Raw genomic sequence first — 7,441 nt, 5'->3', positions numbered from 1 at the left:
ATCTCTATCCCATCCACACACTACTCCTTTCCCCTGCCGAGTGAGTCACGCCTACCCCGAAAGGGAAATGGCTTAATGGTGTAATAATAATAATAATAATGCTTGGACTGGTGTCATTTTTAAATGACGGTTGCTGACAGTGGAACCATGCGGTGGTCGTTTAATCTTTTTCTTCAAATTTTCATATGCAATATTGCCTAAATTCATATAAATTGATGTAATATTTAATTTGATCTAATATGATGTAAAAATGGAAATTTTTTTTAATTGGTTGTTTTTTGGTAGACAATAAAGCTTATATGGAGATACCTTTCTTTATTGAAAATTCAAATATTTGGTTAAAAATTAATTTTTTCATTTACAATTTTTGATTGAAAATTGAAGTATTCAACAAGTCAAAGTTTTTAGTTAAAACTTTAACTGTTCTATTTATTTTTTATTTATTTAAAATTAATCTTCATAGCTGAGAATTCTTTTTTTATAGAATATTTATTCTTCAACGCCAAAATTTGTCTTAAAATTAAATTGACAAAGATATTTTGGATTCTTTCTCACATTTTTATAAATCTTTTAAAATTTTCCCTAACAATTTATTTTGAAAAACGAAAAATCCTTTTAAATTTTCATATGAATCTGAAACATATTCTTTCATTATATTTCACAATTGTCAAAATATTTTTAATTTGTTCGAAAACCTGACTGATTACATTCTGCATGAATATGATTTTAGTGGATGTTTTCCGTTTGTTATTTGCTGTGAGGCCGGTAAATGTTGAGCGAAATATAAATTTTTTGAGATTTCGAAAGAAAAATATTGTTAAGAATTTTGAAGATTTGAAAAGGATAAAAAAGTTTTCTTAAGTTTCATTAGAAAATTTACAATTTTTTATTTTTGAAGTTAATTTAAAGAGAATATTTAAAAAGATTTCAAGATTTTTAAAGAAAATTATCAAATTTATCAACAAATAATTTTGAGCGAATATTCTACAACTTTTTAAAACATTTTAAAAAATTGTAAAAAAAATCCGAAAAATTTTAAGGTAATTTTTATAATTTTGCACAATTAATAAAAAATATGAATAATTCGAATTTATTAAAAACATCATTTTGAAAATTTAACAAATAATTTTAATATTGAGAAGATTTTTAAGAGATAAAAGAAAATTTACATTTTTGAATATTTTGAAATAAAATTTTACATTCTTATTCAGAATTAGTAAAGGTTTCAAGAAATTAAAAAATTTCGAGTTAAGATTCCGGGGAAAGTTTTTATTTTTTTTTTAATTTAAAAAGAATCATTTTTAAACAAAATTTAAAAATATTTTAAAATTATTTAAAACATAAAAAATGTGTCGAATCAAGAATCTGGTAAAACAAAAGTAGGGCGAGTGACCCAGTGAATGAACACTTAAGGAAATTACAACTAGTCCATTTCACGTTATAATAATTGATTACTCTTACAAAACTTTTGAAAATAGATTCTTAAGTGTTCAAATTTCATAATACGATAAACAAATTTTGTTTTTGCCAAAAAGCTTTACAAAAAATAATTAAAAAGTGCAAAATTAACGAAAACACCAGTGAATGAACACTGTGAGCCAATGAATGAACAGTAGAGCACCAGTGAATGAACACTATAATCACTACAAATTAGAATTAGGATTTAGGTTTAAAATTACATATTTACATTACAAAATGAGCAATTAAATAATGTAAAATATTAGAAAGCGTTGCGAAATTCATTAAATATATTATTTCAATGAAAACCACAAGACATTTGGATATAAAGAAAGGAAGGAATACAAAAGTTGAACACAGAACTAGGTTAACTTTTCGTAATTTTTTATTGCAATATATATTTTTAAAACATTTCTATCAGTTTTTTTAATCTTGCAAAAAATACAACTTTTCGTTTAAAAATGGATAACTCTTATCTAGTGACTACAATAGAAAACTGCGATTTTTAGGACACATAAAATTTTTTATACAACACCTTACTATGTTGCTTTAGGTTAAATTAGCAAATACAATTATAAATTACATTGTTGTAAAAATGGAAATTCTCTAAACATTTATAAAGATATATCCTCTTATGCAGTAGTACCTAGCACGAATTAATGTTTTTTTTATAGTTAAACAACGTTTTATAAATTAAAGAAAATTTTTGAACGGATATCTACATTTATTCATATTTATTTACATTTATTTACACTCGTGAAACCCGAAATATCTCTTTTTATTCAACATCTACATTGTTTTAAAATTTCTCATTTAAAAAATAACTTAATATGATCAGTCATTTTGATTTATAAGTGTTTAAATCAGTTTTTTTCACCCTGGGTGCTACTTATTCATAAGTGCTTTGGCTTTAAGCTTTTCTTTTGGATTCTTTTGGTCTTCTTGTTTTTTCAGTTCTCTTTCTTTCCTTCTTTTCGCCTATTCTCTGCCTCCTCTTCTTTCATTTTCTTTTTATCTATACGTTCTTGTTTCCTTTTTTTCCGCCTATTCTCTGCCTCCTCTTCTTTTATTTTCTTTTTAGCTATACGTTCTGGTTTCCTTTTTTATTGTTGCAACGTAAGCTCTTCAGCGGCTTTTCTTTTTTCATATTCGACCTTTTTCCATTTTTTTGAAGTAATAGCATAAATAATTTCACTTTATTTTCGTTTTTTGGTATTTGGGTTCTTGTGTATCTCTGGAAAGTATAAATGCTTACGCCAGACAGAGACATTATTCTCTTTTTCTGCAGTCAGTTTTTTAATTGGAGTACCTAAATTCTCTGATAGAGAGGATGTATTACCTGAAATTCATACATTTTTACATAGAACAATATGCATAAACATTTTATTATTCAAGTGTAGATTTCATGGTATAATATCTTGTGTACGTACTTTCCATAATGTTTAAGTTCTGATTAGGAAGAACATTTGCAGCAGACTCATTGGAAGTTTCATTTTTTGATTCGAACTGATTGATAAACTGATCATTTTCAGTATTTGCAGAGGTAGTGGGAAATGAACTTAAATCTATGACAGGAATGTCTGAAATAATAAAATAGAGAGAATTTCATAAGAATATATGATGCTATTACTATCTCAGAATTGTGTGTGCTAATAAAAATTAAGAAACTTTACATCAATCACAGTTTGCTTTTTGATTATTAAATATAAAAGTCCTTAATATTACCAGAAACGTTATATTCTGATTCGTTACAGTCTCCTTTTTTCGAATCTTTTACTCCACCTCGAATAAGAACATCGTCAAGCGCTGGAGTATCCTCTTCGACAGAATAAGATTCTACGACGTTTTCTTCATGTTTCTCCATTTCCATTGTAGATACATGATCAACCTGCATTGCATCAGGACTTAAAAACTGTACAACTGGGCAACTCATTATATCAATGTCACCAAAGACCTCCGCAGACACTTCCTCGATCTGAACTTCTTGAGGACTCGATGACTTATCTTTCATATTCTTCCAGATTGAAAATAAAATTAGTTCTGATGCTGGTTCTGATTTTGCATAGTACGCCTGAAGAAAAGTTTATAAAATTTCATTTGGTATTTGGCTTTCAATATCAAGTAATGTTTGATCGCTACAATTTTCACCGGTATCTTGTTCCACAATGTTATTGGATTGTTTTGATTCACCATTGAGCTGTTTGCATCTTGTCGATATGCACTTTGAATAATTTACTTTATCCGGGTTGAAAGGAAATAAGCCACACGTAGCAAACGCATTTTGTATTGTTTCAACTTTTGAGGCTTTATTAAAAGCTTCATGAAAAAGGGGAGCAAAATTAACTTTTGTGATGGATTGAGTACTTCTTGCTTGGTGATTGCGAACCACTTTTCTCCATTCAACTTTCAAAGGCCTCAAAATTCCCACATAACAAGGTTGCATTATATGGGTGGCATTCGGTGGTAGACATATCAGAAGAATTCTTTCTTCAACACAAAACTCATGAAGTTCCAAATTAATATGAGATATATGTCCATCAAATACAAGTAAAAGTGGAAACTCTACTTGTTTTTCAACCAACCTTTGATAAAACACATCAGCAATATATTCATAGAAAGTAGCACTAATCATTCAACCGCTTGGACTTGTGCCAACAGCGAAGTTTTCAGGTACACCTTGCATTACATCCCGAGCAATCCTTTGGTTTGGATATACAACCATAGGGTCTACTACTCACTACTGGCCCGCTAGCAACATAACAGCACAACACTGTTATGCATTGCTTTTCTTGCCCTGAAGCAATTGAATAATTATTTTTTTCTCCTTTCAAGCACAGTACTTTACCAGTTTTTGGACAAGTTTGCACACCGGTTTCATCTAAATTGTACATGCTGCTTGGATCTTTAAGAATGTCTAAAGCTTCTTCTTCTTCTGTTAGATAATCTTTTGCTTCTAAGAACCATTCACGAATTTTTTCCTCAGTTACTGCAGCTCTTGCTTTTGAAAGCACTTCAATATGTTTTAATACTATTTCTGGATGTCTTTTGAGGAATAACTGCACCCACTTTCTACCAGGCCTATTATTTACAAATGGGTTAGCTCGACCAGTTTCTTGTACAACTTTTTGTACTGCATTTTGTAATTATTCAGTATGCATTGGAAAGCCTAACTGAGCTCTGTCGAATATTCACTTTTTGATGCGTAACTCTTCACTAGGTTCCAATACCGCCTGAGGTCCCATTTTTCTTATCGATGGCACATTTTTTTGTAAATAGCTGTGCAGTGTACATTTTGGAACATTATATATCCTAGAAGCACAATTAAGACTCATTTTTTTAGTCTTAATACATTCCACAGCTTCTTCTAGTGCTTTGTGTGTATAAGAAAATCTGCGGTAACATTTTTTTTAACTGTTTCCAGAAGTTTCTGGGGATATTTAAATTTCGAATCACAAAGTTGCCTTACCTTTAATTCAGTTCGTGCGTACTTTTTTGATGTTCTAACCACGAAAATATACATTTAAACTGATGTTCATTTACTGGACCTGCGGGGTGACAGTTTTGCTCTAATAAATGAACATAGCATTCGTTCACTGGAACACGGGCAATTTAAAGGTCCAGTACGCGAACACTCATTTATTAATAAAAAAACGTACTTTTTGTGAAAAAACCTTGTGGGAAATTGAATAATAACATCTCACAACTATAAAAGTACAACTTTGATGCAGAAAATGTAAAGAATTTTTTTGTAAAAGCAGTGTAAACAAATAGTTGCTAGGACACGTGCCTTATAGTGGTCGACGACTTTTTCACCGTCACTCACCATAATCGATGAGGCTTCACATTCAAGAATTTTTTTAAATTATTCACAAAAATTTACTGCAATGAATTGTATATTAAGCTCTTCGAAATTGCTTCAAGATTTCAAATATATAGAAAATCATAAAGACTTCATCTTTGAAAGGTTATATTTATATTTTTTTCGCATTAGTGTTCATTCACTGGTGACTGTTCAGCCACTGGATCACTCACCCGATCAACACTTAAAAATTTCCGAGAACAATAAATACTAGAAACAAGCCAGTTCACGGTGGTAAGACTTGGCCATAGGTGTGATTTATCGCGTATATTCTTGGAGCAGGTGTCATTTTTAGTTGACGGTTGCTGACAGTAGGACCACGCAGTGGTTGTTTGATCTTTTTTTTATTTTTATATACAATATTTCATAAATTCATATAATTCGATATAATTTTTTATATATTTCACACAATTTAAAATTATTAAATTAGAATAGTTCGCAAAGTGTGATTTTGTTTTGAATTCGCACAATTTGTTGAAATCATATTGGTAGGGCGAAGGGGAATCTTCGAATCTTTCAGATTCTTAGCACCTTCGCAGAACCGGCGGAGAGTTTCCGAGAATTGTATTTCCCCGCCAAACAAATGCAATATAAATAGATGAGTAGCTCTTTAAAACTGCTTTCTTGAACACTTATTATATAATCTAATTAAATAGTATTTAGTTGAACTTTAATTAAATAAATAAATTTTTTTTAAAAATGTGGCCTATTAATTTCAGCTTCAGTTTAGAGTTACAAAATAATGTTTTTTTTTGCAATTACAATCATTTTTAATACAAAATACAAATTTGGAATAACTATTAGCTCGTTACAAAGGTAAAACCACATTCCAAGTTTTGACAAGAAGGAATCACCGCTTATGTTTTTCTTTTTAAAGTTATATAAATATAATTTTCGTAAGATTCCGGAGATATTTCAAAAACATTTTTGAAGATTTCACATATGCCGAAACAATGTAGAAAATTTTTATGCATTTTTTTTATTTTGCAGGACACACAAAATATTAGGAAAAATTAGAGTCAGCTTAAAAGATATTTAGGACTTTCAGAAGATTTGAAGAAATAATTTTAAAAATAATTTTTCGAAAAACTATTCATGTTTTTAAATATTGTTAATCTCTACAAAAATTCTGAAATTCCTAAATAATTTTTGTAATAAGAAATTACATTTTTACAATGACCTTCAAAACTTAGAGATTTGTAGAAACTTCCAGAGGAATCTTACCAAAAAAATTTCATCCTTCCAAAATTCTTAAATAGCTTCGAACATTTTTTTCGAAATACTCAACATTTTATAAAATTGTTAAAAATTGTTTTAAAAATGTATAACAAATTTTTAATTTTCTAAAAAATTTAAAATTACTCTAAAACCCTTAAAAAACTTCCACACCTTCGAAATATCTTTTGAAATCATTCAGTTTTCCTAAAAAATCTTTTAATTGTCCTAAAATCTTCTAGATTTTCTTTCGTGTTTTTAAAATCAAAACACAATTATTTAAACGATTAAGATATTCTAAGTTTTTTGCCCATTTTGTATTTCATTTTTCTTACCTCTTTCAAAGCTTGAAAAAGTTTACAAATTGTATACTACGATAGAAAAATTTTAGGAACAGAGTTACTAGGCAGTCTGATAAGTCCCTGAAAAATGAAACACGGAGACGTTTTTTTGGCCAAAGTCGGTTTTATTTTTCAACATACTCTCCTTTTAGGTCGATACAGCGAGTCCAACGATTTTCTAACTTTTTGATACCGTCCGAGAAGTACTCGATCGGAGAGTCTCCAAAATACGCCTCAGTTACAGCTATGAGCTCCTCATTTGAGTAAAAACGCTTACCGGTGAGCCATCTCTTCAGGTTAGGTAACAAGTAATAATCGCTGGGGGCCAGGTCTGGTGAATAAGGTAGCTGGGGAACCAATTCGAGGCCGATTTCATGCAATCTTGCTTGTGAAACTAAGCATGAATGAACAAGCGCATTATCGTGACGATAAAGCGGTTTTTTCTTCTTCAAATGCGGTCGCTTTTCGGCGATTTCGATTTTCAATCGGTCAAATAATGATGAATAGTATGCTCCGGTTATGGTTTTACCTTTTTCAAGATAGTCCACGAATATTATGCCATGTGCAT

This window comes from Belonocnema kinseyi, chromosome 7 (assembly GCF_010883055.1).
Source record: "Belonocnema kinseyi isolate 2016_QV_RU_SX_M_011 chromosome 7, B_treatae_v1, whole genome shotgun sequence".
Classification (NCBI taxonomy): domain Eukaryota; kingdom Metazoa; phylum Arthropoda; class Insecta; order Hymenoptera; family Cynipidae; genus Belonocnema; species Belonocnema kinseyi.
The sequence above is the reverse complement of the archived record's forward strand: the minus strand, read 5'-3'. Positions refer to the sequence as shown.